Here is a 24,600-nt window from a genome sequence, read left to right on the forward strand (position 1 = left end):
AGGCAGGCAGATCACTTGAGCTCAGGAGTTCAAGACATGCCTGGGCAACATGGTGAAACCCTGTCTCTACAAAAAATACAAAAATTAGCCAGGCGTTATGGCATGTGCCTGTAGTCCCAGCTACTCAGGAGGCTGAGGCGGGAGGATTGCTTGAGCCTGGGAGGTGGAGGTTGCAGTGAGCCATGATCATACCACTGCACTCCAGCCTGCACAACAGAGCGAGACCCTGTCTCAAAAAAACGAAACAAAACAAAACAAAGAACAAAAATTCCTGAGATCTTGGTTAAAGGAGGATTAATGGTGGGGATAGTGACATGTTTTTGCCAGAAGAGTCAACTGCTAACTAAGTACAGAGGCAGGATATCTCTGCTACGTTTTTTACCTGGTTGTTCCCATTTACTAAGAATATTCAATGTGCCAGCTTCTATGCTAGACATTTTCACACTCATTGTCGTTTAATCCTCATCTGTTAAAATAACTTGCTCCAAGGTCACACATTTAATAAAAGGTGGAACTAAAACTCAACACAAGTCTAATACAGATCTAGAACCTGTTTGTATCACTGAACTGGAACCTAAGAAGTGAATACAAAAATCACAGACCTATAAGCTCCATAGACTAAATGTTACCTGTGGGCCCGGTGTAGTTAGCCAGGGAACACTCCCAACTGGGTTAGAGATTCAAGCTGAAGTATGGTTAAGGGTCAGGGGTGCCAGGATAAGTATGTGCTAGTCGCGTAAGATCACAGGATTATGGCCAGGTACAGTGGCTCTGGCTTATAATCCCAGCATTTTCAAAGGCTGAGGCAGAAGGGTTGCTTGAGGCTAGGAGTTCGAGACCAGCCTGGGCAACATAGTGAGGCCCCATCTCTACAAATAATTTAAAAATTAGCCGGATGTGGTGGCACTCACTTGTGGTCCCAGCTACTCAGGAGGCTGAGGTGGGAGGATTGCTTGAGCTCGAGAGGTTGAGGCTGCAGTGAGCCATGATCACGCCACGGCACTCTAGCCTGGGCAACAGAGCCAGACTGTGTCTCAAAAATAAAACAAAACGAACAAAGAATAAAGGACTTAGAATCCCTGCTCTGCCACTTTCCAACTGTGGGCCTTGGAGAAATGGGTTTGCCTCTCTGAATCTCAGTTTCTTCATCTGTAAAAACAGAGATTATCATTGCACTTGCTTTGGAAATGAAGGGGATAAAAATGCTGAGTGTGGTCCTGGTGTATGAGAAGCATTCAATAAATAGTCGCTGTTACTCTTGTGACATAGTCTGAGGGAAGAGCAGTTTATGAGGGATCCTTGATACTTAGAGTTTGGACTTGCCAGGATGACCAAAGGGCTTAAGAAGGCATAAACTGTCAGCTGGAAAGAGTCTTATCAACCCACTTACCCAGCTCTCTCATTTTAAAGATGTAAGGACTGGGTCTGAGTCTCAGAGAGAAGGGACAAGTTCATGGTGACACAGTGAGACTTGTACCCAGACCTCTCCTCATTCCATGGAAGGGAAGTGATTCTGACCACATTCATTCAATACTAAGTGCTCTGGTGCCTGGACCACAGCAGAGAATAAAATGTGTAGAATGGAATGGAAGCTGGTGGACCCTGGAGGTGGGAGGTGGCAGGAAGTGGGGTTTGGGGGACCTACAAGTGAGTACCTTTCAGCCTTCCAGATGTGTGTTCTTTTTTTTCTTTTTCTTTTTTTTCTTTTTTTTTTTTTTGAGACCGAGTCTCCCTCTGTCACCCAGGCTGGAGTGCAGTGGTGCAATCTCAGCTCACTGCAATCTCTGTCTCCCAGGTTCAAGTGATTCTCCTGCCTCAGCCTACTGAGTAGCTGGGATTACAGGCACATGCCACCACACCTGGCTAATTTTTTGTATTTTCAGTAGAGACGGGGTTTCACCATGTTGGCCACAACATGTTAGGTCTCAAACTCCTGACGTCAAGTGATCCACTGGCCTCGGCCTCCCAAAGTGCTGGGATTACAGGCATGAGCCACTGCACCTGGCCCAGATGTGTGTTCTTAATCATCAGGGTCTCTGGACTAGGAACCTCAACCAGGAACTCCGATCACTGTGGCATAGAATATTCATCTACATTTCTTTCCATTTATTTCTTTCTTTTCTTTTATTTGAAACTGTGCCTGGCTCTGTCACCCAGGCTGGGATGCAGTGGTGCAATCATGGCTCACTGTAACCTTGGGCTCCTGGGCTTAAGCAATCCTCCCACCTCAGCCCCCTCAGTAGCTAGAACTACAGGCACACACCACCATGCCTTGTTAATTATTTTATTTTATTATTTTTGAGACAGAGTCTCGCTCTGTTGTCCAGGCTGGAGTGCAGTGGCATGATCTTGGCTCACTGCAACCTCCACCTCCTGGGTTCAAGCAATTTCTAGCTAATTTTTGTATTTTTTAGTAGAGATGGGGTTTCACCATGTTGGCCAGGCTGGTCTTGAACTCCTGTGATCTTGAACTCCAGAGCACTCAAGTGATCTGCTCGCCTCAGCCTTTATTCTATTTTTTTTTTTTTTAGACGGAGTCTCGCTCTGTCACCCAGGCTGGAGTGCAGTGGCTGGATCTCAGCTCACTGCAAGCTCCGCCTCCCAGATTTACTCCATTATCTTGCCTCAGCCTCCCGAATTGCTGGGACTACAGGCGCCCTTCACCTCGCCTGGCTAGTTTTTTGTATTTTTTAGTAGAGACGGGGTTTTACCATGTTAGCCAGGATGGTCTTGATCTCCTGACCTTGTGATATGCCCATCTCGGCCTCCCAAAGTGCTGGGATTACAGGCTTGAGCCACCGCGCCTGGCCTATTCTATTTTTTGTAGAGACAGGGTCTCACTATGTTTCCCAGACTATTCAACTCCTGGTCTCAAGTGATCCTCCCACCTCAGCCTCCCAAAGTGCTGGAATTACAGCCTGAGCCACTGCTCCCAGCACATTGCCCTGGGCCTTGTTTCAGATTTGATTTGGGATTTTATTCTTCCACTGTCTTTGTTGTATGTGCATGATACTGATAAACACGTTGAGAGAATTTCTTTCCTCTTTCCCTCCTCCTCTCCCTCTTTCCTCTGTTCCTCTCTCATTTCTTTCTTCCTCCCCCAACCCTCCCTTCCTTCCTTCCTCTCTCTTTTTTTTTTTTTTTTTGAGACAGAGTCTTGCTCTGTCTCCCAGGCTGGAGTGCAGTGGCCCAATCTCGGCTCACTACAACCTCCACCTCCCAGGTTCAAGTGATTCTCCTGCCACAGCCTCCCGAGTAGCTGGGACTACAGGCGTCTGCCACCACTCCTGGCTAATTTTTGTATTTTTAGTAGAGACGGGGTTTCACCATATTGGCCAGGCTGGTCTCGAACTCCTGACTTTGTGATCTGCCCGCCTCGGCCTCCCAAAGTGCTGGGATTACAGGCTTGAGCCACCGTGCCCGACCTCTCTCTCTTTTTAATACTTTTGAGTTGCTGTTTTACCTTCTTTCCTCTCTTCTGTTCTCCTTTCCTTTCCTCCCTTTACTTTTGCCTCACTTCCCTCTCCCCGCCCCTCTTCTTTTCTTTCTCACATCAACCTTTACTGACGGTGTTGTGTGTGTGTCAGACACTGTGCTAGCCTCTAGAAATCCTGAGTAAGAATCCTTACTCCCAGGGAGCTCATAGTCTGATGGGAGAGGCAGGAACAAAAACAGATCGTCACAATATGGTACAATACATGAAACGGGAGATTCATGCACAGGGTATTCTGAGGGCAGGGAGGGGACTTCGAACACAGTTAAAGAGAGCCAGGGAAGTCTTCCCAAAAGGGTAACATTTGAGCTGAGTCTTAAAGGATGAGTAGGAAAGAGGAACAGGATGATCAAAGGCATGGAGGTGGGAATAGCTGCTGTGTCTGGGGACTCTAAGCAATTAGGCCAGGAAAGGTAAGAGTTGAGACTGGGGAAGTGGGCCAGAGCTGGACTGTAGAGACCTTCTAAGTCATGGTAAGGAGTTTAGGCTTTATTTGGGTTTTTTTTTTTTTTTTTTTTTTTTTTTTTTGCTTGTTTTGAGACACAGTCTCACTCTATGGCCTGGTCTGGAGTGCAGTGGTGTGATCTCGTCTCACTGCAACCTCTACCTCCCGGGTTCAACCTCTATCTCCTGTTTCAGCCTCCCAAGTAGCTGGGACTATAGATGCCCACCACCATGCCTAGCTAATTTTTGTATTTTTAGTAGAGACAGGGTTTCACCGTGTTGGCCAGGCTGGTCTTGAACTCCTGACCTTGGGTAATCCACCTACCTCGGTCTCCCAAAGTACTGGGATTACAGGCATGAGCCACCATGCCTGAACTTAGACTTTTATTTGTAGACAGCAGTTCATTGTTGAAGGGTTTTAAAAAAATTTTTATTTTAATTATTTCCAGACTTTTGACTTTTTGGAAAAGTAATACAAGTACACAAGACAAAATTAGGAAAGTAAAAAGGGTACACAGGCAGACATAAGTCTCCTTTCCATCCTCACTCCCACTTGTTTCTCTCAGAGACAACCCCCATTACCAGTTTCTTGAGTACCCTTTCCAATAAATTTCTTAAATATACAAGCAAATGCAAATAGTGTTTTTACATAATTAGTGTATTATTTATCTATAGCTGTATAACAAATTACCCCAAGCTGAGCACACGGGCGCTCATCTGTAATCCTGGCACTTTGGGAGGCTAAGGTGGGCTGATCACTTGAGACCAGGAGTTTGAGACCAGCCTGGGCAACATGGTGAAACTCCATCTCTACAAAAACTAGCTAGGCATGACGGCACATGCCTATAATCCCAGCTACTCAGTAGGCTCAGATGGGAGCATCACCTGAGCCCAGAAAGGTCAAGGCTGCATTGAGCTGTGATTGTGCCACTGCACTCCAGCCTGGGTGATAGAGTGAGATGTTCCCTAAAACAAAAAACAAAAAAACCCAAAAACAAAAACAAACAAATCACCCTAAAATGTAGTCGCCTGAATCAACAAGCATTTATGATCTTTGTTTCTATAAAGTCACAGTACTTTGGGAGCAGCTTAGATGGGCAGGTAGCTGTGACTCAGGGTCTCTCATGATGTTGCAACCAAGACCTCAGCTGGGGCTACAGTTATCCTAAGGATAACTGGGCTAGAGGACCCACTTTTAAGTTCATTCATGTGGGTGCTGGCAGGAGACCTGAGAATGAGTGCTCCGAGAGAGAAAAAGGAAGAAGCCACACTGCCCACCCCCTTTTTGTGGTATCAATTGTATTGAGATATAATTCGTATGTCATATAATTCACCCATATCAAGTGAACTGTTACATGGTTTTTAGTACATTCACGGAGTTATGCAACCATGACCACAACCAGTTTTAGGATATTTTTCATTACCTCAAGAAGAAACTTTATATACTTTAGCTATCACCCCTTAACCCCTGACCCCCCATTCTCCTCAGCCCTAAGCAACCAGTAATTTACTTTCTGTCTCTATGTATTAGCCTATTCTAGACACTTCATATAAATGGGATCATATAACATGTGACTTTTTTTTTTTTTTTTTTTGAGATAGGGCCTTGCTCTGTTACCCAGGCTAGAGTACAGTGTTGCACTCATAGCTCACTGCAGCCTCAATCTCTTGGGCTCAAGCAATCCTTCCACCTCAGCCTCTCAAGTAACTGGGACTACTGGCACGTGTCACCATGCCCGGCTAATTTTTTAAATTTTTAGTAGAAACGAGGTCTCTCTGTGTTGCCCAGGCTGATCTTGAACTCTTGAACTCAAGCAATTCTTCTGCCTCGGTCTCCCAAAGCCACCACACTGGGGTACTATATAGTCTTTTGTGACTGACTTTTTTCACTTAGTATAGCACTTTCAAGGTTCATTCATGTTAGAGCACATATCAATATTTTATTTCTTTTTATGGCTGAATAATATCCCCTTGAATGGACATACTATGTTTTGTTTATTCGTTCATCAGCTGATGGACATTTGGGTTGTTCCACTTTTTGGCTATTATGAAGAATGCTATAAACATTTGTATACAAGTTTTTTTTTTTTTTTTTTTCTTTTTGAGACAGAGTATCGCTCTGTTGCCCAGGCTGAAGTGCAGTGGTGTGATCTTAGCTCACTGCAACCTGCACCACCTGAGTTCAAGTGATTCTTGTGCCTTAGCCTCCCAAGTAGCTGGGATTACAGGCACACGCCACCACACTTGGCTAATTTTTGCAGTTTTAGTAGAGATGGGGTTTCACCATGTTGGCCAGGCTGGTCTCGATCTCTCGACCTCAGGTGATCCCCCCACCTTGGCCTCCCAAAGTGCTGGGATTACCGGCATGAGCCACCATGCCTGGCCTTGTGTATAAGTTTCTAGGTAGATACATGCCTTCATTTCTCTTGGGTACATACCTAGAAGTAGAATTGCCTGGACAAATGGGAACTCTGTATTTAAGATTTTGAGAAACTGACAGATTTTCCCAAAGTGGCTTGCCAAATCCAAGATCACAAAGATTTACCCCTATGTTTTCTTCTAAAGGTTTTGTAGTTTTGGCTCTTACATTTAGGTCTTTGATCTACCTTTTTTTTCTTCTTTGAGGCGAAGTTTTGCTCTGTCACCCAGGTTGGAGTGCAGTGGTGCAATCTCAACTCACTGCAACCTCTGCCCTCCACGTTCAAGCGATTCTCTTGCCTCAGCCTCCCTATTAGCTGGGATTACAGGCACATGCCACCACACCTGGCTAATTTCTGTATTATTAATAGAGACAGGTTTTCACCATGTTGGCCAGGCTGGTCTCAAACTCCTGACCTCAGGTGATCCACCTGCCTTGGCCTCCCAAATTGCTGGGATTACAGGCGTGAGCTACACTGCCTGGCCTTTGATCCACTTTGAGTTAATTTTTGTATATGGTGTGAGATACGGGGTCCAACATCATTCTTTTGCATGTGGCTATTCAGTTTCCTAGCACCAAGGTTGTTCTTTTTCTGTTGAATTGTTCTGGTATCCTTGTCAAATGTTAATTGACCATAGATACATAGATTGCTTTCTAGACTCTCAAGTCTATTCAATTGATCTGTATATCTATATATCTATCCTTATGCCAGAACAGACTGTCTTTTAAAAAATTTTATTTTAGTGGGCACGGTCTTGATTACTGTCACTTTCTAGTCAGTTTGAAATCAGAAAGTGTGAGTCCTCCAACTTCGTTCTTCATTTTCAAGGTTGTTCTGGTTATCACACTGCCTTTTATGTCCTGATAGCAGACATCACACACCATCACTTCTGCCACACTCTATTACAATAAATAAGTTCCTAAATCCAGCCCACATTCTAGAGGAGGAGAATTAGGATCCTTCTCTTGAAGGGAGGAATGTCAAAGAATTTGTGGACATATTTTCAAGCCACTGCTAATGGTAATATACTAAACACTTGGTTCTGTGGCTTGCTTTTTTTTTTTCTGTATATAAACTATTTATTAACAGACAAGGCCTACAGACTTATTTCTTCTTGGACACACCCACGGTGCGGCCATGGTGGCCAGTGGTCTTGGTGTGCTGGCCTTGGACACGAAGGCCCCAGAAGTGGCGCAGCCCTCTATGGGCCCGAATCTTCTTCAGTCGCTCCAGGTCTTCACGGAGCTTGCTGTCCAGACCATTGGCTAGGACCTGGCTATATTTTCCATCCTTTACATCCTTCTGTCTGTTCAAGAACCAGTCTGGGATCTTGTACTGGTGTGGATTCTGCATAATGGTGATCACACATTCCACCTCATCCTCAGTGAGTTCTCCCGCCCTCTTGGTGAGGTCAATGTCTGCTTTCCTCAACACCACATGAGCATATCTTCAGCCCACACCCTTAGTGGCAGTGATGGCAAAGGCTATTTTCCACCGCCCATCGATGTTGGTGTTGAGTACTCGCAAAATATGCTGGAACTTTTCAGGGATCACTAGAGACATGGCGGCAGCACAAGCGGCCGCGTGTAGGCCTCCTGTGGAAGCGTGGCTTGCTTTTTTACTCAACAATACATCTTGGAGATAGTTCTATATCAGTGTATAAAGAGCCACCTTTTTCTTAACAACTACATAATAAACTTTTCTATAGATGCATCATAATTTAATTAATATTTATTTACAATATTTTGCTATAATGCTTCAGTGAATAATGTTATATGTAAATAATCTAATACATATGTAAGTATAAGGATAAAGCCCTAGAAGGGGAATTGCTGGATTAAGTGGTATATACATTTACAATTTCACAGACCTATCAACAGTGTCCTTCACAGAGGTTGCACAAAGTCACACTCCCATAAGCAATGTATGATCGTACCTGTTTCTCCATGTCTTTGCCAACTGAGTGTGTTATCAAATATTTCATTTTTTCCACCCTGATAGAAAACACTCTCTTATTGTTGTAATTTGCCTTTCTATTATTATGAATGAGATTGAATACCTCTTTTATATATGTAATTGTTATATATATGTATTTTTTTAACTGTCATTTCTTAAATTTTGAAAATCAATGTAATGGCATTTTTCCACTTTGATTTGTAAGAGCTCTTTATATACTAAGAAAGGTAGCCTTCTGTGTGTGAGATGAGTTACAAATATTGCTTCTCAGTTTATCTTTTGACTTTGTCTATGGATTTTTTCCCCCATGGGGAAATTGTTTTCTTTTTACTATAAGCAAATCATCAATTCCCTCTTTTATGGTTGCTGGGTTTAGTGTTATACCTAGAAAGGCTCTGAAGTGTTTCAAGTCTGAGGGGAACATGATTGGATCTGGTTGCTGGTGAAGAGGATGGATTGGAAGTATCAGGAGGATAAGGGTTGAACTATTCTTTTTTTATTTTTTTCGAGACGAAGTCTCACTCTATTGCCGAGGCTGGAGTGCAGTGGCGCAATCTCGGCTCCCTGCAACCTCCACCTCCTGGGTTCAAACAATTCTGCTTTAGCCTCCCAAGTAGCTGGGACTACAGGTGCCCACCACCACACCCAGCTAATTTTCGTATTTTTTAGTCGAGATGGGGTTTTGCCATGTTGGCCAGGCTGGTCTGGAATTCCTGACCTCAAGTGATCCACCCGCCTCAGCCTCCTAAAGTGCTAGATTACAGGTGTGAGCCACCACGCCCGGCCCCAGAGGAGTTTAATGCATTATGAGTGCCCTGGATCAGTAATCTGTACCTGGCACATAGGTACTTAATTAATGTCTGTTGAATGAATGAATGAATGATGATATCTGATTTAAGTCTCAGCTCTGCCACCCATTCCTTTGGAGGCAGCACAGTTTAGTGGTCAGAAAACCTGAATTTGGGCTGGGTGTGGTGGCTCACATCTATAATCCCAGCACTTTAAGAGGCCGAGGTGGGCAGGTCACCTGAGGTCAGGAGTTCGAGACCAGCCTGGCCAACATGGTGAAATCCTATGTCTACTAAAAATACAAAAATTAGTTGGGCATGGTGGCATATGCCTGTAATCCCAGCTACTCAGGAGGCTGAGGCAGGAAAATCGCTTGAACTGGGAAGGAGGAGGTTGCAGTGAGCCAAGATTGTGCCATTGCACTCCAGCCTGAGTGACAGAGCAAGACTCCATTTAAAAAAAAAAAAAGAAAGAAAACCTGAATTTAAATTCTGACTGTGGTGTTACCAACTAAGTGTTCTCAGGAATATTACCTGATTTCTGAGTCTCAGTTTACTCACCTGTAAAATGGGGACAATAATAATAACTGCCTCATGGCGCTGTTGAAGGATTGATTGTGAATTTGTGTGCGCACCACGGCAGAAACAAAACACTTATTAATTTTAGCGATTATTATTTGTTGTGGTGTGACCAGAATCAAATCACTTTGGCTTCAACTTTCCAATATTCCATGGCCTGTGCTAGAACAAGGGAGAAAGGGTTGAAAAGTGGGAACAGTTGGGAGAGCAGCTTGGAGAAGTAGTTAGAGCTGGCTTATGGAGGGCCTTGACCGTGGCTTTGGAGTTCAGGTCTTATTCCTAGATGATGGACAATCACTTTCAGGCATGGGAATGACCAGGGTCAGATGTGGGTTTAAAAGGATGACTTGGGAGGCTGCTATGGAGAATGGACCAGTTGGAGGCTCGATGGAAGCAGGGAGCCCGGGAAGAAGGCGGTCCAGGTGAGAGATGCCAAGGATGGTGGAGGGAGAGGAGGAGAAAGATTGGAGACCTATTTAGAAGACCAATGGGTGTGTTGGGTTCGAGGACAAGGTGAACTCCAAGTTTCTTATGGATAATTGGGTCTGTGGAGTGACATTCACAAAGGACATAGGATGAAGAACAGACCTGGGGTGGAGGAAGAGAAGGTCTGTTTGGGAAACACTGATTTTGAGGTTCTTATGGGATATGCAAGAGGAAAGGTCCAATGAGTGTTACTGCGGTCTGGGGATGAGGAGAAGGTCTCAGCTGTGGATGGAGATTTGAGGCATCATCGTATGAATCTGAGCATAGACGAAATTGCCCAAGGAGAATGTATGGAGGGAGAAGAGACAGCCTAGGGAACAGCAACCTTAAGGAGCAGGTGGAGGAGGAGGAGTCAGAAAAACCAACTGCGAGACAGGAGTCAGAGCAGGAGGAGGCAAATTAGCAACTGAGGGCCTGAGGAAGATAGGCTCGAGGAAGGCCACATGTCTGCAGGAGAAGGTGGACTTGGAAGGGATGGGGAGAGCAGCGGGAGGGTTTTCACCAAATCCTAGAGGTGTATGTGGCAGAGCCAGCCTAGGACAATAGGGTGACCCCGAGGAGGGACAGATGCCAAGGTTATTAACAGGCTGTGGACTCCGTGCAGGCTGGGCCTAGGGTGGCAGATGAGAGTAAATGCTGTTACCAAATAATTACCGCACAAAGTGATGGGGGTTCCATCTCTCCACAAGTCATCTGTGATGCCAGATGCCATTATTTGTGTTTCCAACAGTGTCCCCCTCCAAAACTGTGAGCCCCTCAAGGTCTGGAACCATGAGTTGAGACTGAATGACTTAGAGGAAGAGTGTCCCAGGGAGAAGGGGTGAATTTGACACGTTTTCAGGGACAGAAAGGATGGCAGTGCGGCCAGGAATGGCACCAGAGGAAATGGAGGGAGGCTGGGGCCTGGAAGCCACTGTCACCTGTTGTCAGGAATTTACTCTGAATGCCATGGAGAGAGAGAGTTAAGTAGGGGAGCTAGTTTCTTTCTTCTTTTTGAGACAGGGTCTTGCTCTGTTGCCCAGGCTGCAGTACAGTGGCACGATCATAGCTCACTGTAACGTCAAATTCCTGGGCTCAAGTGATCCTCGCATCTCAGCCTTCTGAGTAGCTGGGATTACAGGCTCACACTACCACACCTGGCTAACTTTTTTTTTTTTTTTTTGAGGCGGAGTCTGGCTCTGCCGCCCAGGTTGGAATGCAGCGGCGTGATCTCGGCTCACTGCAAGCTCCGCCTCCCAGGTTCACGCCATTCTCCTGCCTCAGCCTCTTGCTAAATTTTATTTTACAGATGGGGTCTCATTATGTTGCCCAGGCTGATCTCAAATTCCTGGCCTCAAGCAATCCTCTCATTTCACTCTTCCAAAGTGCTGGGATTACAGGCATGAGCCACTGTGCCTGGCCATGATACCATTTGTTTTTGAATGTTCATTCTGGATGCTGAATGGGGAACAGGTGACGGTGGGGCAAGGGTAGAAGCAGAGAAACTAGTGTGAAGGTGACTGTGGTGATCAGGGAGGAAGGTCATGGATCTTGGAGCCAGGTGGTAGCTGGCAGTGGAAATGGAGAGAAGGGGTCTGGTGCTGGACGTTTTTTGGAGGTTGAGCCAGTCAGCCTTGCAAATGGATTGGGTGTGGGAGATGAGGGAAAGGGAGGATCTAGGATACCTCCCAGGCTGGCCTCAGCATCTAGGTTGTTGGATGGGACAGGAGTCACCTCATAGGAGCTGATAGGGGCATTAAGATTGGGCCTGGATGGCTCAGATTTTAAAAGGAGAAGCTCGGTCTCCCTTGTAAGATAAGCCCCTGGCCCTGAATGGGCAGGAACAGAGCCGGGTGCTCAGACCTGGTAGGGAAGGCCTGTGGACAGGCATCTCCAACCTACCTCCTGAACTTCCTTCTCCTAGGGGATCTCCCTGTGAGACAATTGTTACCACGGCCCCCTTGTGTCCTGGGGAAGCCATTCCCTTTGAAAGCTGTGGCCCCCCTGGCCAGACCTGGTGGCTCACGCCTGTAATCCCAGCACTTTGGGTGAGGTGGGCGGATCACCTAAAGTCAGGAGTTCAAGACCAGCCTGGGCAACGTGGTGAAACACCCTCTCTAAAAAAATACAAAAATTAGCTGAGTGTGGTGGCGTGTGGCTGTAGTCCCAGCTACTCAGGAAGCTGAGGCAGGAGAATCGCTTGAACCTGGTAGGCAGAGGTTGCAGTGAGCCAAGATCACGCCACTGCGCTCCAGCCTGGGCGATAAGAGTGAGACTCTATCTCAAAAAAATAATAATAAAAAAAATAAAAATAAATGAAAGCAAGCAAGCAAGCAAGTTGTGGCCCCAGTGTGGACAGAAATCATTCACTGGACTCCCCTCAGTCCCACACCCAGCCAGGTCCTTCTGGAAAAACCTGCCTAAATTGAAGGAGAGACTGTCAGAGGACACAAGCAGCTGGCTGTGTATTCTGTGCTACACTGATTCTTTGTATATCTCACCTTCTCTAAGAGTTTCATTGCTTTTAAAAAATTATCATTGTTCTTTGTGGAAAAATTGGAGAATATATTTTGAGCAGAATTACACCCATAGTCTTACTCTCTCAGCAATAGTCATTCTTAACTGCATGGTCTATGCTCGTAACAGTATAGAGTGCTGGTTAGAAGCAGGCTGTCTGGGTCCAAATCCTGCAACTTACCAGTTGTGTGACCCTGGATAACTTGGATAACCTCAAACCTCTTGCACCTCAGTGTCCTCATCTGTAAAAAGAAGATAATAACAGTATCTATGCCATAGAGTTGTAGGGATTAAATGAACTAGCATGTGTAAAGTACTTATAGTGCCTGGCATGGTAAATTCTATATAATTATTTGCTGTCACTGTGTGAACATTTTTCCCAAAAAGAAATTACGTTACGTGTTATTTTAAAAAGTCTTTTGAGACCTAACATCATGAGTATTTCTTATATATGATTAAACCTTCCTCAATATACTTTTAGTAGCTGAGTAACACTCCGTGATATGAAAGAGCTGTATTCCCGTATTGATAATAGTAGGGGTTTTTGTCTTTCCTCCCTTCCTTCATTATTTCTCCTCCCCTTGCTCTTATACCCTTCCTCCTCCTCTTTTTCTTCTTCCCCTCCCTCTTCCTCTTTTATAAACAGCAATGTGATGAACATCCTCACAGTTAAATCTTAGAGGACATCTGTGAACCTTTTCCTATGATAAATTCCTGGAAATTGCCAAGCTCAGTCAAAAGGGGTTTAAAGGTTTCATTTTTCTGTTTTTGAGATTAATCCATGATTTCTATAAGTTACATTTGACCTCTGCATTGCCTATCTTTGCTGCTTTGATGATTTCATTCCAAGTGAACGAAAATCTCTGGCAATAGTCATTTACTAGCAGTCAACCCCCACCCACTTTATGGTTTCTGTCGGTAATTTATTTACCTGGCTTCAAATTCAAAAGGTGCAACAGGTTATCAGAGAAACATCTCCTCCAGCTACCCAATGCCCCTCTTTAGAAGGAGCCAGGGTTATCAGTGTTTTATAAATACGTCTGAAAATATTTTATGTACCTGCAAGAAAATACACCCCCACATACATATGATTTCCCGCCTCTATTGCAATGGGGACGTTGTGCAGTATTTGTTACTGTGAGCCTTGCCTTTCACTCAGCAGGGTATCCGGACATCATTCCACATCAGCACATAAGGAGCTTTCGCATTCTCTTTAATGACTGATTATATTATTGAATGCTACTGCAAAGGGCACTATACCTAATCAGTTACCTATTGGTGGGCATTTAAGTTATTTCCAATGTTTATGTCTTACACATCATGGTTTGCATCCCCCTTTTTTTTTTTTTTTTTTTAAGAAAAGTCTTGCTCTGTCACCCAGGCTGGAGTGCAATGGGACACTCTCAGCTCACTACAACCTCTGCATCTCAGGTTCAAACGATTCTCCTGCCTCTCAAGTAGCTGAGACTACTGCATAGTGGCATGCACCGCCATGCCCAGCTAACTTTTTGGTATTTTTTGTAGAGACAGGGTTTGCCATGTTGCCCAGGTTGGTCTCAAACCCCTGGGCTCAAGTGATCCACCTGCCTCAGCCTCCCAGAGTGCTGGAATTACAGGCGTGAGCCTCTGTGCCCGACCCTATGCAACCTTTTTTTTTTTAAAGTCATACATCTACAGCCCAAAGAAAATCACAAAGTGAACATGACTATGAAAAAAGCACCCAGGCCATAAACCTCATTCCTCCTTCCAGTCACTCCTCCAAAGATAATCCTGACCTTTTTTTTTTTTTTTTGAGACGGAGTCCTGCTCTGTTGCCCAGGCTGGAGTGCAGTGGCACGACGATCTCAGCTCACTACAAGCTCCACCTCCCGGGTTCATGCCATTCTCCTGCCTCAGCCTCCTGAGTAGCTGGGACTACAGGCGCCCACCACCACATCCAGCTAATTTTTTGTATTTTTAGTAGAGACGGGGTTTCACCATGTTAGCCAGGATGGTCTCAATGACCTGGCGATCTGCCCACCTCAGCCTCCCAAAGTGCTGGGATTACAGGCGTGAGCCACCGTGACCGGCCTCACTTTTAATCCTATAGACTGGTTTGCCTGTTTTTGAAATGTATATAAACGGAATCACACTTTTGTTTCACATTATGACTGTAAAATTCATCCAGGTTGTTGCAGGTAGCCACAGTTTGTCCATCTTCACTGCTGTATACTATTTCATTGGATTAAACTGCACAATTTATTTATCCATTACATTGTTAATAGACATTCGTGTTTTTTCCAATTTGGGACTGTGAGTAAAAGCTCCTACGAACCTTCTAGCACATACGTTTTGGTGAACTCATCTACACAGTTCAGCTGGGGACAGCTTGAAAAGAGGGGTCTGGGTCTAGGGGATGGTTCAGTGGGTTCAGCCCCAGCTGATGCTACGGCAAGCAGCTTTTGGAGACTGTAATACCTGGTGCTGGAATATCTTCCAGTGCCTGCCCCCTTTGAACTTGTAGACTTTTTCGTTCTCTTGCTGAGGAGGGTCCTAGCACACAGGGAACACGTGGCGTGGGGTGGGCAAGCGAAGGCTCCTTTGGTAGCTTCTGCAGCCCCGCACTGTTCTCCGGTGCCCCTGCAGCAGCAGAATCTTCTGCCCCCACTGAGGCCTGTTTCTTCCCTCTTACTGAGTTTCCATCTGCAGGGCCTGGGGGACAGGGACCCAGGTGAAAAAGCGGGAGGTGGCAGATCAGAGAGGCCACATCAGGGGAGAAGGGACTGGGGCCTCCGGAGAGTCTATTCAAGGACAGAAGACCCTGAGCACACCCAGCCTGATCCCCTGTAACAGGTGGCAGTTGTGTTGAGTCATGCACAGTGGGGCAACCGAACACAAAAAAAGCCTCCCTCTAGGAGTGCCCAGCTCAGCAGGGGCCTCTTAAGGATGGTGTAACAGTGTTTTAATGAAACTATTAAAAAGCTAAGCATAGGCCAGGTGCGGTGCCTCATGCATGTAACCCCAGCACTTTGGGAGGCCAAGGAGGGAGGCTTGAGGCCAAGAGTTTGAGACAAGCCCAGAAAGAGAGTGAGACTCCATTTCTACAAAAAATTTAAAAATTAGCTGGGTGTGGTGGCTTGTGCCTCTAGTCCCAGCTACTGGGGAGGCTGAGGCAGAAGGATCACTTGAGCCCAGCTGTTTGAGGCTGCAGTGAGCTATGATCACACCACTGTACTCCAGCCTGGGTGAGAGATCAGGACCTTGTCTCTGAAGTATAATAATAATAACAATAACTCAAGGCTGGGCATGACGGCTCATGCCTGTAATCCCAGCACTTTGTGAGGCCGAGGCGGGTGGATCACCTGAGGTCAGGAGTTCAAGACCAGCCTGGCCAACATGGTGAAACCTCGTCTCTACTAAAAATACTTTTAAAATTAGCTGGGCATAGTGGTGCATGCCTGTAATGCCAGCTACTCAGGAGGCTGAGGCACAAGAATTGCTTGAACCTGGGAGGCAGAGGTTGCAGTGAGCCGAGACTGCGCCACTGCACTCCAGCCTGGGTGACAGAGTGAGACTCCATCTCAAAACAACAACTAAAAAAAAATAGCTCAGCATAAAATGCATTATGAAAAGGCTTTACACAAAGGTACATTGGTAGTACAAGCTTTAATGAAAATAAGCACCTGGGTGTAAAGTATATGTTCTCTTATTCTTTACCTCTTCTTAGACTCATCCTAGTTTTTTTTTTTTTTTTTTTTTTTTTTTTTTTTTTTTTTTTTGAGACGGAGTCTTGCTCTGTCACCCAGGCTGGAGTGCAGTGGCCGGATCTCAGCTCACTGCAAGCTTCGCCTCCCGGGTTTACGCCATTCTCCTGCCTCAGCCTCCCGAGTAGCTGGGACCACAGGCACCCGCCACCTCGCCCGGCTAGTTTTTTTTTTGTTTTTTAGTAGAGACGGGGTTTCACCGTGTTAGCCAGGATGGTCTCGATCTCCTGACCTTGTGATCTGCCCGTCTACGGCCTCCCAAAGTGCTGGGATTACAGGCTTGAGCCACCGCGCCCGGCCCGACTCATCCTAGTTTTATTCCCTAAACTCAAGTAATCTTCTTCCTTCGAACTCTAGTTTTTTGTGTTTTTTTTGGTCTTTCTTTTCTCTTCTCTTCTTTTCTTTTTTCTTTTCTTTTCTTTTTTCTTTTCTTTCTCGCTCTGTTATCCAGGCTGGAGTGCAGTGGCCCATCTTGGCTCACTGCAACCTCCCCTTCCCAGGTTCAAACAATTCTCCCGCCTCAGCCTCCCAAGTAGCTGTGATTACAGGTGCGCATCACCATGCCTGCCTAATGTTTGTATTTTTAGTAGAGACGGGGTTTCACCATGTTGGCCAGGCTGGTCTCGAATTGTTATTTCAGATGATCCACCTGCCTCGGTCTCCCAAAATCCTGGGATTACAGGCATGAGCCGCCATGCCCAGCAGAGTTTCTTAGTTCTTAAAAGCTCTCCTTCCCCGCCTCCTTCCCTGTCTCCCCCATGCCACTTTTCAGAGGTAACCGTCATTAAGCTGCTTCTGTATTCTTCAGAAATGCTTATAGATACGCAAGCTTATATGCAGGCATAGCTCGTTTTATTGTGCTTTGCTTTATTATGCTTTACAGATATTGCATTTTTAATAAATTGAAGGTTTGTGGCAACCCTGAGTCGATCAAGTCTGTTGGTGCCCACTTCGTGGCTCTGTGTCACATTTTTGGAATTTTCACAATATCTCAAACTTTTCTATAATGATTATACCTTTTATGGTGATCTGTGATCAGTGATCTTTGATGTTACTATTGTAATTGTTTTGGGGCACCATGAACTGCACCCATATAACACAGCAAACTTCATAAATAAATGTATGTATTTTGATTGCTCCACCTGCTGGCTATTCCCCTGTCTCTCTCCCTCCTTTGGCTTCCCTATTCCCTGAGACACAGCAGTTTTGAAATTAGGTCAATTAGTAACCCTGCAATGGCCTCTAAGTGTTCAAGTGAAAGGAAGAATCATACATCTCTCACGTTAAGTCAAAAGATTAAAATGTGGGCTGGGCACGGTGGCTCACGCCTGTTATCCCAGCACTTTGCAGGAGGCTGAGGCAGGAGGATTTCTTGAGATCAGAAGTTCAAGACCATCCTGGGCAACATAGTAAGACTGTCTCTAAAAACTAAGTAAATAAATAAATATTAAAAAACAAAAGCTGTTAATGATGAAGTAGTGAGGAAGGCATGTCAAAACTGAGATAAGCCAAAAGTGAGCGCTCTTGTGCCAGTTGGCCAAGTTGTTAATGCAAAGGAAAAGTTCTTGAATGAAATAAAGTGCTACTCCAGTGAACACATGAATGATGAGAAAGAAAACAGTGCTATTTCAGATACAGAGAAAGCCTTAGTAGTCTGGAGAGAAGATCAAACAAGTCATAGCATTCCTTTAAGCCAAAGCCTAATCCAGAGCAAGGCCCTAACTCTGTTCCATTCTGTGAAGATTGAGAGAGGTGAAGAAGCTGCAGAAGAAATGTTGGAAGCTAGCAGAGGTTGGTTCATGTGGTTTAATAAAATGAGCCATTTCCATAGCATAAAAGTGCAAGGTGAAGCAGCAGGTGCTGATGTAGAAGCTACAGCAAGTCACTAGAAGATCTGGCTAAGATCACTGATGAAGATGGCTAGACTAAACAACAGATTTTCAGTGTAGATGAAACAGTCTTCTGTTGGAAGAAGATGCCATCTAGGTCTTTCATAGCTAGAGAGGAGAAGTCAGTGCCTGGTTTTAAAGCTTCAAAGGACAGGCTGACTCTCATGTTAGGAACCCATGTAGCTGGTGACTTTAAGTTGAAGCCAGTGCTCATTTACCATTTGAAAATTCTAGGGCCCTTAAGAATTATGCTAAATCTATTCTGCCTGTGCTCTATAAATGGAACAACAAAGCCTGAATGATAGCACATGTATTTACAGCATGGTTTACTAACTATTTTAAGTCCACTGTTGAGACCTATTGCTCAGGATAGAAAAAAAAAGATTCCTTTCAAAATATTAGTGCTCATTTACAATGCACCTGGTCACACAAGCGCTCTCAGGAGGATGTACAAGGAGATGAATGCTGTTTTCATGCCTGCTAACACAATATCCATTCTGTAGTCCATGGGTGAAGGAGTAATTTTGACTTTCAAGTCTTATTATTTAAGAAATACATTTTGAAAGGCGATAGCTGCCATAGATAAGTGGTTCCTCTGTTGGATCTGGGCAAAGCAAATTGAAAGCCTTCTGGAAAGAATTTACCACTCTAGATGTGCCATTAAGAACACTGGTGATTCATGGCCGGGCGCGGTGGCTCACATCTGTAATCCCAGAACTTTGGGAGGCCAAGTGGGCAGATCACAAGATCAGGAGTTCAAGACCAGCCTGGCCAACATGGTGAAACCCCATCTCTACTAAAAATACAAAAATTAACTGGGTGTAGTGGTGCGCACCTGTAGTCCCAGCTACTCGGGAGACTGAGGCAGAAGAATCGCTTGAACCTGGGAGGTGGAGGTTGCAGTGAGCTGAGATCGTGCCACTGCACTCCAGCCTAGGTGAGAGAGTGAGACTCCATCTAAAAAAAAAAAAAATTGGTGATTTTCCTGAACCCGGGAGGTGGAGGTTGCAGTGAGCCAAGATCATGCCATTGCACTCCAGCCTGGGCCACAGAGTGCAACTCCATTTCAAAAAAAAAAAAAAAAGAAAAAAGGTTGGGGGGCCGGGTGCAGTGGCTCATGCCTGTAGTCCCAGCACTTTGGGAGGTCAAGGTGGGCAGATCACCTGAGGTCAGGAGTTCAAGACCAGCCTGGCCAACATGGTGAAACCCCATCTCTACTAAAAATACAAAAATTAGCCAGTGTGGTGGCACATACCTGTAATCCCAGCTACTCGGGAGGTGGAGGCAGGAGAATTGTTTGAACCCAGGAGACGGAGGTTGCAGTGAGCTGAGATTGTGCCACTGCAGTGCAGCCTGGGCAACAGAGCAAGACTCTGTCTCAAAAAATATATTATAATAATAATAATAATAATAATAATAATAATAATAATAAATGGAACATTGGTGCTTCATGAGAGGAGGTCAAAATATCAACATGAACAGGAGTTTGAAAGAGGTTAATTCCAACCCTCATGGATGACTTTGAGGGGCTTAAGACTTCAGGGGAGGAAGTAACTGAAGATGTGGTGAAAATAGCAAGAGAACTAGCATTAGAAGTGGAGCCTGCTGATGGGCCCGAATTGCTGCAATCTCATGATCAGACTTGAATGGATGAGGAGTTGCTTCTTATGGATGAGCAGAGAGTGGTTTCTTGAGATGGAATCTACTCCTGGTGAAGATGCTGTGAGCACTGTTGAAATGCCCACAAAAGATTTAAAATATTACATAAACTTAGTTGATAAAGCAGGAGTAGGGTTTAAGAGGATTGATTCCAATATTGAAAGAAGTTCTGTAGATAAAATGCTATCAAACAGTATCACATGCTACTGAGTAAAGTTTTGTGAAAGAAGAGTCAATCGACGTGGAAAACTTCATTGTTATCTTATTTTCAGAAATTGCTACAGCTACTCAAACCGTCATTACAACTTGCTGAAGGCTGGCTCAGATGATAATTTAGCAATAAAGTATTTTAAAAATAAGGTATATACATTGGGTTTTTTTTAGACATATGCTATTGCACACTATTAGAGTATAGTGTAAACATGACTTTATATGCACTGGGAAAGCAGATAATTTGTGTGACTTGCTTTATTGCAATATTTACTTTATTATGGTGGTCTGGAACCAAACTTGCAATATCCCCAGGGTATGCCCATGCGTGTGTGTGTGTGTGTGTTATTTGAAAAATTAATTTTTACAATTATTGGTTTTCTGGGTTTTTAAAAAAATTATTCCATCACACTAGTCTACCGTATATGGGTTTTGTTTCTGAGACAGCATCTGGCTCTGTTGCCCAGGCTAGAGTGCAGTGGCATGATATTGGCTCACTGCAACTTCTGCCTTCTGATCTCAAGCAATCCTCCCACTTCAGCCTCCCAAGTAGCTGAGACTACAGGCGCTTGGACCATGCCTGACTAATTTTCTGTAGAGATGGGGTTTTACCATGTTGCCCAGGCTGATCTTGACTCCTGGGCTCAAGCAGTCGTCCCACCTCACCACTCCCAATAACTGAGACTACAGGCATGCACCATGACGCTCACTAACTTTTTGTATTATTTTTTTAGTAGAGACAGAGTTTTGCCGTGTTGCCCAGGCTAGTCTCAAACTCCTGAGCTCAAGTGATCCACCTGCTTTGGTCTCCCAAAGTGTTAGGATTACAGGCATGAGCCACGATGCCTGGTTAAAATTATGTTTTTACATTTCACAAGTAGCATATGAATATACACACTCTGCAAAAAGCTGAAATATTACAAAAAGACTAAAGTCCCCATCCGAGCCCCACCCAGAGGCCACCACTCTTATAAACTTCATTTCTATCTTCCCTGATCTTTTTCTGCACATTTACATACATATCCATAAGGAAGCTATATCATGTCATCTTCCGTGTGCCCCTACTTACTTCTTTCGCCCTTCCCTTCCCTTTCCTTCTGTCTCCTTCCCTCCCTCCTTCTCTTCCTTCCTTCCTTTCAGTGAAATACATGTACATGAAATTTACCATTTTAACCTTTTTTTTTCTTTTTTTCTTAAAACAACAAAAATTTATTCTTGTTCTGAGGCTAGAAGTCCAATATCAAGGTGTGGGCAGGGCCTGACGCCCCCTGCAGACTCTGGGAGGGAAACTTCCCTGATCTCATCTCCCTTCTGTTGGCTGTCAGCTCTCCTTGGCATTGTTGACTTAAAGCAACATCACTCCAATCTCTGGTCTTCACGTGTGTGTGTGTGTGTGTGTTTGTGTGTGTGTGTGGGGGGGTGTGTTTCTCTTCTCTTCCTGTAAGGACACCAGTGATTGGACTTAGAGCCCACCCTAATGACCTTATTTTGTCTTGCATCTTAATTATATCTACAGGCACCCTGTTTCCAAATGAGAGCACATTCACAGGTAGCAGGGATTAGGACTTGAACATATCTTTTTGGGGGAATGCAATTAGACTCATTATATTCACTATCATTTTAAGAGATGCTTAAAGGAGGGAGATGATATGAGGGATGTTAGACCACAGCCAACTATAATTGTGAGCAAAATAAAGACAGTTATTCAAACTATTGTCAGATTCTTCTGGGGACATTCTTTTTTCCCCCATTTTCTTATTGTAGTAAAGTACACATGACATAACATTTATCATTTTTACTGTCTTTTGGTGCACATTCTGTAGCATCAAGTACATTCACATTATTGCTCAGTCATTACCACCATCCATCTCCAGAACTCTCTTAATCTTGCAAAACTGAAACTTTGTGCCCATTAAACGCTAGCTCCACATTCCTTCCTCCCCCAAGCCCTGGCAACCACCATTTCACCTTCTGTCTCTATGAATTTGCTTACTCTAGGTAGCTCATATAAATGGAATCATACAGTATTTGTCCTTTCATGACTGGCTTATTTATATACCTTGCGAAGTGTCTTCAGGATTCCTCCAAGTTGTATCCTGTGTCAGAATTTCCTCCCTTTTTAAGGTTCAATATATTTCATTGTATGTACATACCATCCCCTACTTTTCATTTTATTTTATTTTTTTTAATTTTTTAATTTTTTTTTTTTTTGAGACGGAGTCTTGCTCTGTCGCCCAGGCTGGAGTGCAGTGGCCGGATCTCAGCTCACTACAAGCTCCGCCTCCCGGGTTTACGCCATTCTCCTGCCTCAGCCTCCCGAGTAGCTGGGACTACAGGCGCCCGCCACCACACCCGGCTAATTGTTTTTGTATTTTTTAGTAGAGACGGGGTTTCACCGTGTTAGCCAGGATGGTCTTGATCTCCTGACCTCGTGATCTGCCCGTCTCGGCCTCCCAAAGTGCTGGGATTACAGGCTTGAGCCACCGCGCCTGGCCCATCCCCTACTTTTTAAAAACTAGAAGGATCATGCCTATGTATGGTCTTTCTACCTGCTCAATATGTCAGAGAAGAGAAGTAGTTAACAGCATGGACTCAGGCCCCAGGAAGCCTAGGTCAGACTTATCATTTAACCTTTCTGTGCTTGTTTCATAACATATAAAAATGAGGTAACAATGAATTAATACACATAAAGCAGTTAAAACAGTGTCTGGCACATTTTCCATTTTTTCAAACGTGGAAACACATTTGATTTTTTTTTTTAAATTATGATTGCTTTTTTTTCAGATGATGATGTGTCAAAGAAATTTTGCTCTTTCAATCCTTAAAGTGCTACCCATTCTTTCTCATTGTTGCAATGCATTTCATAGTATGCATATCCAATTTTATAAAAAACATAGATGAGTGGACTTCTGGTTTCTGGTCAGGGATGTAAGAAGCTTGGAAGTTGCTACTTTTTCCTAACAGCAAGTAAAAAGCCAAACAAACTGAAAAATCAACACTCTTGCTAGATCCATGAGAGACATAAGGTCACAGGGCAAACTGCTGCCCCCAAAATTGGAGAGACAGACAGGTGGGTGCAGAGCATCACAACTTCCAGGAGCAGAAGGAACCCATGAGCAGAAACTTTTACGGGAACCAATGCCCAGGCAAGGGAAAACTGAACTGTAATTGACAAATTGCTAGAGGCTCAGTGTGGACAAGAACTCCCAGGGGACCCAGTCATTGGGGGGCTCCCACACTTTTGTAAGTTTTACTTCATGAAGCTCTACCAAGTTCTCACGGTGAATATTGGAGGAAAATCCCCTGTGGTTCCGGGAAGAGGAGGGAAAAGGGAACAATTCTGATGTATGCCAGGCTTGTCCTCAGGAGAAACTAGGTAACCAGAGCCTAACCTGCTAGGATTATCAGAGAGAGGCTAATGATCTGGGGGGAAGGAAACTTCATCTGCCTCTAGCCATGTTGTCCCCACTAAGGAGGGCAAGAAAAAACAGCACCAACCGAGAAGCATTTGTGAAATTAACAGTCGAAGGCAAAGGCTCACTAAAAGACGGAGACCTCTTTGTAGGACTATAGAATGCTTCCCTTCTCCCCACATCTTACCACCACATCACTAAAAGCCTACTTATAGCAGTTTCTTTTACTCAGTACATTATTTCCAGCTATCAAGAAAAAAATTACAAGGGATACTAAAAGGCAAAAACACAGTTTGAAGAGACAGAGCAAATATGTGAACCTGGCTCAATTATGGCAGGCATGTTGGAATTATCAGACCAGGAATTTACACATATAACTATAATTAATATGCAAGGGCTCTAACAAATAAATTAGCATGCAAGAACAGATGGGCAGTGTAAGCAGAGAGATGGAAATACTAAGAGAGGACCAAAAATAAATGCTAGAGATCAAAAACACTGTAACAGAAAGGAAGAATGCTTTTGACGGTCTTTTAGTAGACTGGACATGGCTGAGGAAAGAATCTCTGAATTCAAAGATATGTCAATAGAAACCTCTAAAAACAAAAAGCAAAGAGAAAAAGACTAAAACAAACTAACAAACAAACTTGAATATCCAAGAACTATATGATGGCTACAAAAGTTGTAACATTTACATATTTAGAACAACAGAGAAAAAAGAAAGGAACAGAAGAAATATCTGAATAATAACTGAAAATTTCCCCAAATTATTGTTAGACACCAAACCATACATCCAGGAAGCTCAGAGAACACCATGCAGAATATGCCCAAAAAAAAAAAAAAAAAAAAAGAAAAAGAAAAAGAAAACAAACAAAAAACCCTACACCTAGACATATACTCAAACTAGAGAAAATCAAACATAATGAAAAAATTCTGAAACAAGCCAGAAGGAAAACAAGAAAAATACCAACTAAAAACAACAAAAAACAAACATCTTACCTGTAGAAAAGCAAAGGTAAGAATT

At 44.2% G+C, this 24,600-nt stretch overlaps 1 protein-coding gene and 1 pseudogene across 3 annotated transcripts in view; one reads left to right on the forward strand and one right to left on the reverse strand.

The window, feature by feature from the left end:
- The window catches only part of LHFPL4 (LHFPL tetraspan subfamily member 4), a 51,830-nt gene that overhangs the window by 6,095 nt on the left and 21,135 nt on the right, over window positions 1-24,600 (forward strand). The window lies entirely within an intron of this gene.
- LOC103227969 (small ribosomal subunit protein uS13-like) lies at window positions 7,440-7,978 on the reverse strand (annotated as a pseudogene).

This window comes from Chlorocebus sabaeus, chromosome 22 (assembly GCF_047675955.1).
Source record: "Chlorocebus sabaeus isolate Y175 chromosome 22, mChlSab1.0.hap1, whole genome shotgun sequence".
Lineage (NCBI taxonomy): Eukaryota > Metazoa > Chordata > Mammalia > Primates > Cercopithecidae > Chlorocebus > Chlorocebus sabaeus.